This window comes from Manis pentadactyla, chromosome 3, assembly GCF_030020395.1.
Source record: "Manis pentadactyla isolate mManPen7 chromosome 3, mManPen7.hap1, whole genome shotgun sequence".
NCBI classification, from domain to species: Eukaryota; Metazoa; Chordata; class Mammalia; order Pholidota; family Manidae; genus Manis; species Manis pentadactyla.
Genome location: NC_080021.1, coordinates 174,184,616 through 174,194,290, shown reverse-complemented (window position 1 = coordinate 174,194,290; position 9,675 = coordinate 174,184,616). Strand labels below are relative to the sequence as shown.

The 9,675-nt window shown below is 40.6% G+C and overlaps 1 pseudogene; it reads left to right on the top strand.

Moving 5' to 3' along the window:
- Positions 1–9,675, top strand: part of LOC118913927 (40S ribosomal protein SA-like) — a 46,453-nt pseudogene continuing 36,778 nt past the window's right edge.

Below are 9,675 nucleotides of genomic sequence, written 5' to 3'. Positions count from 1 at the left end.
ATGTGGTTTGATGGGACCAGTGAGTCCAGTTTCTACTCGGCACTGACCCTCTGCCAAAAGTTAGACGCTGTAAACCAGTTAGATCCAGTAAGCATTAGAAGACCCCTTCTGACCGAAAAGGAGTTGCAAGCTTGGAAGGGGCTAACCTGGACTCCTAAACTTTTCTACTGTAACTTGCAGGCCAGGGTTCAAGCATTTGCTCTTGAACATACAGTAGGGAGTTATGTGAGTTGCTTTAGCCATGACAACTTGACCCCTCCAACATGTCTAGTTGAGGAGGCATTACCAACCAGCTTGCATCTATTTTGTAGAATTCATGCAGCCCTGACACGTCATTGTCTTCTCGAAGGAAAGAATTCATCAAGAGACAGACTTCTCACATTTATATAACTAGAGCCACTGGGGTTCAATCCTAAATCTATCTTAACTGCAAAGCCTGAACTCTTAATTACTACATTATTCTTCCCACCATGTACTGGACCTTAAACTAACTGCTGAAGAGAAAAAGATGTATGACCTATATATTATTAGCCCTTAAGGAACTCCCAGTCTAGTGAGAGGAGTCAGAAAGAGAAGTCAGATACATAACAGTGTGGTAAGGGTGAAGTTAGAGACTGCCACTCAGTACTGGGAAAGCACAGAGCAGGCACACTTTCTGGTCTTAGAAAGTGATAACTGAGCTGTCTTAAGGTATGAGCCAAGAAATTAGGGAGGTGAGGGGTGTGTGTGTGTGTGTGTGTGTGTGTGTGTGTGGATGGCAGGGAAGGAACTGAAGTAGCTGGGGAGAAATTTAACCACCATGTGGTCCATCAAAATTAGAAATAAAAATGATTGAATACATTTGACTATTAGGAAGTTGTTTGTGACCTTTACCCTTAGCATGAACAAAAATTTATGGTCTAAGAGCCAAAAAAAAAAAAACATGAAGGAAATGACAAAGCCAATGAAATGATATTAAAATGACTTCAGAGTTGTGGCAGGTCAGAAACATTAAAAGGAATCCATGATTGTGGTGGTAGAGAATTTGGTCTACCCAAATTAGGCAATAAAAGGGAATAAGAAATAATTAAATAAGAACTTTGGACATATAAATTACAAAATCACATTAAGAATATAAATGAGGTCCCTGGTTGCTGCAGCAATTATAAAAAGATCTTGAAGGTCCATGCTCCTACAGATACAGGAAGCAGGTAACTCTCAGGTTCAATGACTTATTCTGCAATCTCTGACCTATATAACCATATGTGGTCATGAACACTTGGCCCACCAAGTCCTGCTCACCCAAACTTAAAAATACTCCCTGTACTTAGATAAGTATGGGGTGACCTGGTTTGCCTGGGGTAATCCTGATTTATCCCTAATATAAATCAATTAACACGTTTTAAATATTTTTGATGTTTCCACTTTACCTCTCAAAAGTGTCCCAGTTTAAAAAATGCATTTTATGGTAATCCTAGGTAAATGTCTTGCAATCGTGGGAAAGTTTGAATTAAATATAGAAATAAAGTAAAACAAACATAGCATTAGTACCTTTGTGTTAAGTTTAGGGTAAAGCTCTATATTTCTTATTTAAATTTTGTAAAGTATATAAAATATATAAATGTCACCAAAACTCGAGAGGGGGTGGGGTGCGGAAATTTCTCCCAGCCAGGGGAAAATTATCTTTGAAGCTGAACTCAGTCAAAGGGAGAAATAAAGTGGAAGAAATCCATTTATTGCTGACAAGCAGTTGTCCACTTCTGCTCCCCTGTGTCTCTTGTGACCCAGATGCAAAAAGTGGCCCCACCCAACCTCTCTGGTCCAGATGTGCCCTCACTCCCCCTGTAATCACATATTGACATGGAGATGGACTACTTCTCTCTACCCCTTAGAAACACCCATTGACATAGAGATGCACTAAGGCCAGGAGAGAGATTCTGGAAATATTACAATTTTACCCATAGCCCACCTCTCCAGAAATCTTGCCTCACAATCTACTTATGCCCCATCTTCCAAAATGGCCCTTGTGTGAGAAAACCGGAGCCCTGTAACCAGATTATAACATACAATAGGAGATTGGATTAAAGATGGCAGCATGAGAGGTGAGACAGAGGCTTCCTCCTAAAACCACATATAATATGAAAATATAATTAATACAACTAATCCTGAAAGAGCAACAGGAAAGAGAACTGTGCCACACTGCATACACCTGGAGAAAAGAGCAGACCTCATGGAACAGGGTAACATATCAAAGCTGTGGCCCAGTGGGATCCAAGCCCTTCCCCCACCCCAGCTCACCAGTGGGAAGAAGAGAAATGAAGCAGGGAGGGAGTGGAGGCCTGGGACTGCTGAATACCTAACTCTGGAGATCTGCTCTGGGAGCACAAACCTACATTTCATGGTGATTGCATGATACTCTCATGATTAGGGGGATTGGAAAGCTAAGGCAGGCAGAATTCCTGGACAGACTGAGATTCTGGCCACTTGTGGAAAGCAGGGATCCATATCCGGCTGCTCTGGGACAGTGGAGGCAGCCTTGGCAGCCAGGAAGCAGAAAACAGGTCTTTCCTCCCTCAGGCACCAATACTGCTCCCCTGTAACCTCTGACATTGCTAAAGGGGCTGAGCAGCTCCAGAGAGTAGAGCTTCTGGACACTAGAGGGTGCCACATACAAATATGAAATGCCAAAGGAACCTTGTTCAGAGTAAAATTATTATTACAACTTCTGAGAAAGATTTAAATGACATTGACCTCATGAATCTCCCTGAAAAGGAGTTCAAAATAAAAATCATTAACATGCTCATGGAGGTATAGAAAAATATTCAAGGACTCAGGAATGAATTCCGGTTGGAGATCCAATCGTTTAAGAGCACAATAGAGGGTATTTTTCTTATTTAAATTTTGTAAAGTATATAAAATATACGGTGGAGGAGACGATAAATGAAATAGAAACTAGAGAAGAGGAATATAAAGAAGCTGAGGCACAGAGAGAAAAAAGGATCTCTAAGAATGAAAGACTATTGAGAGAACTGTGTGACTAATCCAAACAGAACAATATTCACATTATAGGGGTACCAGAAGAAGAAGAAGAGAGAAAAAAGGGATGGAAAGTGTCTTTAGGAGGTAATTACTGAAAACGTCCCCAATCTAGGGAAGGAGATAGTCTCTCAGGCCATGGAGATGCACAGATCTCCCAACACCAGGGACCCAAGGAAGACAAAACCAAGACATATAGTAATTAAAATGGCAAAGATCAAGGATAAGGACAGACTATTAAAAGCAGCCAGAGAGAGAAATAAGATCACATACAAAGGAAAGCCCATCAGGCTAACATCAGACTTCTCAACAGTAACCTTACAGGCCAGAAAGGAGTGGCATGATGTATTTAATGTAATGAAGTAGAAGGGCCTTGAACCAAGATTACTTTACCTGGCAAGATTATCATTTAAATTTGAAGGAGGGATTAAAACATTTCCAGATAAGCAAAAGCTGAGTGAATTTACTCCCCACAAACCATCTCTACAGTGTATTTTGGAGGAACTGCCATAGATGGAAGTGTTCCTAAGGTTTAATAGCTGTCACCAGAGGTAATAAAAACACAGTAAAGAAAGTAGAAAAGCTAATTACTAAGGAAATGCAAAATTAAATTAACTATCCCCAAAGTCAATCAAGGGATAGACAAAGAGTACAGAATATGATAACTGATATATAAAGAATGGAGGAGTAAGAAAAAGGAGGAGAAAAAGAAAAGAACCTTTAGATTGTGTTTGTAATAGCATATTAGGTGAGTTAAGTTAGACTCTTAGATAGTAAGGAAGTTAACCTTGAACCTTTGGTAACCACGAATCTAAAGCCTGCAATGGCAATAAAAATATACCTATCGATAATCACCCTAAATGTAAATGGACTGAGTGCACCAATCAAAGGACATAGAATCACTGAATGGATAACAAAACAAGAGCCATCTATATGCTGCCTACAAGAGACTCACTTTAAACCCAAAGACATACACAGACTAAAAGTGAAGGGATGGAAAAAGATATTTCATGCAACTAATAGGGAGAAAAAAGCCGGAGCTGCAGTACTTGTATCAGACAAAATAGACTTCAAAACAAAGAAAGTCACAAGAGACAAAGAAGGGCATTACATAATGATGAAAGGGTCAATCCAACAAGAAGATATAACCATTATAAATATCTATGCACCCAACAGAGAAGCACCTACGTATGTGAAACAAATACTAACAGAATTAAAAGGGGAAATAGAATGCAATGCATTCATTCTAGGAGACTTCAACACTCCACTCACTCTGAAGGACAGATCTACTAGACAGAAAATAAGTATGGAGACAGAGGCACTGAACAACACATTAGAATAGATGGACCTAACAGACATCTACAGAACTCTATACCAAAAGGCAGCAGAATACACATTCTTCTCAAGTGCACATGGAACATTTTCAAGAATAGATCATATACAAAAAGAGCCTTGGTAAATTAAAAAATATTGAAATTGTACCAACCAGTTTCTCAGACCACAAAGGTATGAAACTAGAAATAAATTATGCAATGAAAATGAAAAACCCACAAACACATGGAGCCTTCACACTATGCTCCTAAATAACCAATGGATCAATGACCAAATAAAAACAGAGATCAAGCAATATATGGTGACAAATGACAACAATAATGCAACACCGAAAAATCTGTGGGATGCAGCTAAGGCCGTGCTAAGAGGAAAGTATATTGCAATACAGGCCTACCTCAGGAAAGAAGAATAATCCCATATGAACACTCTAAACTCACAATTAACAAAACTAGAAAAAGAAGAACAAATGAGGCACAAATTCAGTAGAAGGGGCATAATAAAGATTCGAGCACAAATAAATAAAATCAAGAAGAATAAAATGATAGAAAGAATCAATGAAAGCAAGAGCTGGTTTTTGAGAAAATAAACAAAATAAATAAACCCCTAGCCAGACTTACCAAGAAAAAAAAAGAGAGTCTACACACATAAACAGAATCAGAAATGAGAAAGGAAATATCACTACAGACACCACAGAAATACAAAGAATTATTAGAGAATACAATGAAAAATTATATGCTAACAAACTGGATAACCTAGAAGAAATGGACAACTTTCTAAAAATACAACCTTCCACGGCTGACCCAGGAAGAAACAGAAAATCTGAACAGACCAATTACCAGCAATGAAATTGAACTGGTAATCAAAAACCTACCTAAGAACAAAATGCCTGGACCAGACAGCTTCATTGCTGAATTTTATCTAACATTTAGTGAAGACCTAATACCCATCCTCCTTAAAGTTTTCCAAAGAGTAGAAGAAGAGGCCAGCATCACTCTAATACCAAAACCAGGCAAAGACACTACAAAAAGAGAAAATTACAGACCAATATCCCTGATGAACATAGATGCAAAAATACTCAGCAAAATATTAGCAAACCGAATTCAAAAATACATCAAAAAGATCATCCATCATGATCAAGTAGGATTTATTCCAGGGATGCAATTATGGTACATTTGAAAATCCATCAACATCATCCACCACATCAACAAAAAGAGGGACAAAAACCACATGATCATCTCCATAGGTGCTGAAAAAGCATTTGACAAAATTCAACATCCATTAATGATAAAAACTCTCAACAAAACAGGTATAGAGGGCAAGTACCTCAACATAACAAAGGCCATATATGACAAACCTACAGCCGACATTATACTTAACAGCGAGAAGCTGAAAGTTTTTCCTTTAAGATCAGGATCAAGACACGGATGCCCACTCTCCCCACTTCTATTCAACATACTACTGGAGGTCCTAGCCACAGCAACCAGACAACACAAGGAAATAAATGACATCCAGATTGGTAAATAAGAAGTTAAACTGTCCCTGTTTGCAGATGACATGATATTGTACATAAAAAACCCTAAAGAATCCACTCCAAAACTGAAATCAGCAAGGTTGGAGGATACAAAATTAATACACAGAAATCTGTGGCATTCCTATACACTAACAATGAACTAGCAGAGAGAGAAATCAGGAAAACAACTCCATTCATAGTTGCATCAAAAAGAATAAAATACCTAGGAATAAACCTAACCAAGGAAGTGAAAGACCTATACTCTGAAAACTACAAGACACTCATGAGAGAAATTAAAGAAGATACAATAAATGGAAACACATCCCGTCCTCATGGAAGAATTAATATTGTCAAAATGGCCATCCTACCTAAAGCAATATACAGATTCAGTGCAATTTCTATCAAAATACCAACAGCATTATTCAATGAACTAGAGAAAATTGTTCAAAAATTCATATGGAACCACAAAAGACCCCGAATAGCCAAAGCAATCCTGAGGAGGAAGAATAAAGCTGGGGGGATTATGCTCCCTAACTTCAAGCTCTACCACAAAGCCACAGTAATCAAGGCAGTTTGGTACTGGCACAAGAACAGACCCATAGACCAATGGAACAGACTAGAGGGCCCTGATATAAACCCAACCATACATGGTCAATTAATATAGGATAAAGGAGTCATGGACAAACAATGGGGAAACGACAGCCTCTTCAACAGCTGGTGTTGGCAAAACTGGAGAGCTACATGTAAGAGAATGAAACTGGATCATTGTCAATCCCCATACACAAAAGTAAACTTGAAATGGATCAAAGATCTGAATGTAAGTCATGAAACCATAAAACTCTTAGAAGACAACATAAGCAAAAATCTCCTGAATATAAGCATAAGCAACTTCTTCCTGAACACATCTCCTTGAGCAAGGGAAACAAAAGCAAAAGTGAACTCATGGGACTACATCAAACTAAAAAGTTTCTGTACGGCAACGGACACCATCAACAGAACAAAAAGGCATCCTACAGTATGGGAGAATATATTTGTAAATGACATATCTGACAAGGGGTTAACATCCAAAATATATAAAGAACTTACACACCTCAACCCCCAAAAAGTAAATAACTCGATTAACAAATGGGCAGAGGATATGAAGAGATAGTTCTCCAGAGAAGAAATTCAGATGGCCAACAGACACATGAGAAGATGCTCCACATCACTAATCATCAGGGAAATGCAAATTAAAACCACAATGAGATATCACCTCACACCAGTAAGGATGGCCAACATCGAAAAGACTAAGAACAACAAATGCTGGTGAGGATGTGGAGAACGAGGAACCCTCCTACACTGCTGGTGGGAATGTAAACGTGTTCAACCATTGTGGAAAGCAATATGGAGGTTCCTCAAAAAACTAAAAGTAGAAATACCATTTGACCTGGGAATCCCACTCTTTGGAATTGACCCAAAGAATACAACTTCTCAGATTCAAAAAGACATATGCACCCCTATGTTCATCGCAGCACTTTTTACAATAGCCAAGATATGGAAGCAAACTAAGTGTCCATCAGTAGATGAATGGATAAAGAAGAAGTGGTACATATGCACAATGGAATACTATTCAGCTATAAGAAAGAAATGAATCCTACCATTTGCAACAACATGGATGGAGCTAGAGGATATTATGCTCAGTGAAATAAGCCAGGCAGAGAAAGACAAGTGCCAAATGCTTTCCCTCATTTGTGGAGTATAACAATGAAGCAAAACTGAAGGAACAAAAGAGTAGCAGACTCAGAGACTCCAAGAAGGAACTAGTAGTTTCCAAAGGGGAGGGCTGTGTGAGGGTGGGTGGGGAGGGAGTGAGAAGGGGATTGAGGAGTATTATGTTTAGTACACATGGTGTGGGGGATCACGGGGAGAACAGTGTAGCACAGAGAAGGCACATAGTGTATCTGTGGCTTCTTGCTGCACTGATGGACAGTGACTGCATTGGGGTATGGATGGGGACTTGATAATATGGGTAAATGTAGTAACCACATTGTTTTTTCATGTGAAACCTTCATAAGAATGTATATCAATAATACCTTAATAAAAATAAATAAATAAATAAATAGTAACATACAATCGCAACAGCAATAAAATCATGATAATCCTCCAGCCAGAGGATTCGGCTAGGTTCAAGGTCCTACGCAGAGTAAGTCCATAGCTCACCCATTCCACAGGCACCAGTAGCTGAATGGGTAGGGAATTCAGAGCAATCATCACATGGCAGCTGCAGCCATGGGGAGAGTCCAGGCCACAAGAACTGTAGAAGAAAATAACCTTAAGGGCAATAAAATACATGTTTTAATGACACCAGCATAGGCAAATCTTGTCCATCAGGTAGGATGCATGCAAGAGAGTGGTCCTGTGAAAGGACAGTGGCAGGAATGGGATCTCGTCCTGGTCTAGTATACCAGACTTTCACCCTCATCCCTGTGAGAGTCACAGATGGTTCAATATATAGGGCTACAGGAGGTACACACACTGGCCATAAAGATAAAACAAAACTTCCCTATAAGATACTCTTACCTCCTGGATGTTTTGGGTACACTGCCATGACCTTTGGGAGCCACTCTGCTGTTACTCCAGGAACACACAGGAGGCCAGCTTTCAGACCTTTTTCCCAAGGTGCCAGAAGGGCCAGCCATCGCTGGTCCATGTGTCAAAATGTCCAGGGCCATGTCCACTCAACAGAGTCTACAGGGTTTAATGCAGCTGGGGCTGGCAGCAGGATGTTGCTCTGCTGGTCATATCCTGGCCAGTGACAGTAACTGTCTTAGTCTGACCAGACTCCCATAGGTCACAACTCTTGCCCCCAAAGGGGCCAGTGACCATTCAGTTGGCATGGTACCATGTCAGTAGCCACAGGGGCAATCCTCAATAGACAGCCCAGCTGTCCATGCAGACAACTATAGGGGAGGGCTCCTGGGTGATCACAAGCCATACTGCCTGCAACTCAGCCCATTGGCTGCTCTTCCCCTCTCCAACCTCCATCCATATTGTCTCAGTCTTAGGATGGAAAACCACATCCCTCCACTTTGGGGGCTACTGATGACTGGAGCCATCTGTATGCCAAGCATCTTCAGGAATAGGGGCTTTCCCCTCCTGAGAAGGACTCTTGGCTACCAAAGGCTCAAAAGCAAGTTCTTCCTGTTTTCCACTGGTATGCATCACTGGCCCCAATAAGCATTGGAGTTCTCCACTTAAGGGGCTGGTAGTCAGGGCGTTATGCTGCTGTAAATATGTGCCTCATTTGGCCAGTATAGGCATCTATGCCATGCCACTCCATGGCCTTTGGGTCCAGTCTCACACCCACACCGCAGTGGGATAGGTGATTATTACCTTGGTCGGAGCTGTTCCGGTGATGGGCTCCATAACCAGCATGGCGTGATACACAGCAGCCAGTTGCTTCTCTATCAAGGTGTACCAGACCTCTGCTCCTTTTTGTAGTTGTGACCAGAATCCAATAGACTGGCATGTCCATTCAAGTTGCTGCCAAAGGCCCCATACATAACCATCTTCCCTTACATGAACATTTAGCTCATAGGGACTGATGAGTCCATTACATTCAAGGCCTGTACAGCCTTCATTGATTGCTTAGCACCAGTAAAAGCAGCTGCACATGTTTTCATCCCAGTCCTACCTGATGCCCTTTCATACCAACTGGTATAAGGGCTTCAGAATTTGTGCCAAGTGTGGGATAAACACACTCTAGTACCCCCAAAAGACCCAAAAACTCTTGTAAACTGCCACGGTGGTAGGGGTAGGGAAAGCTTGGACCTTGTCTA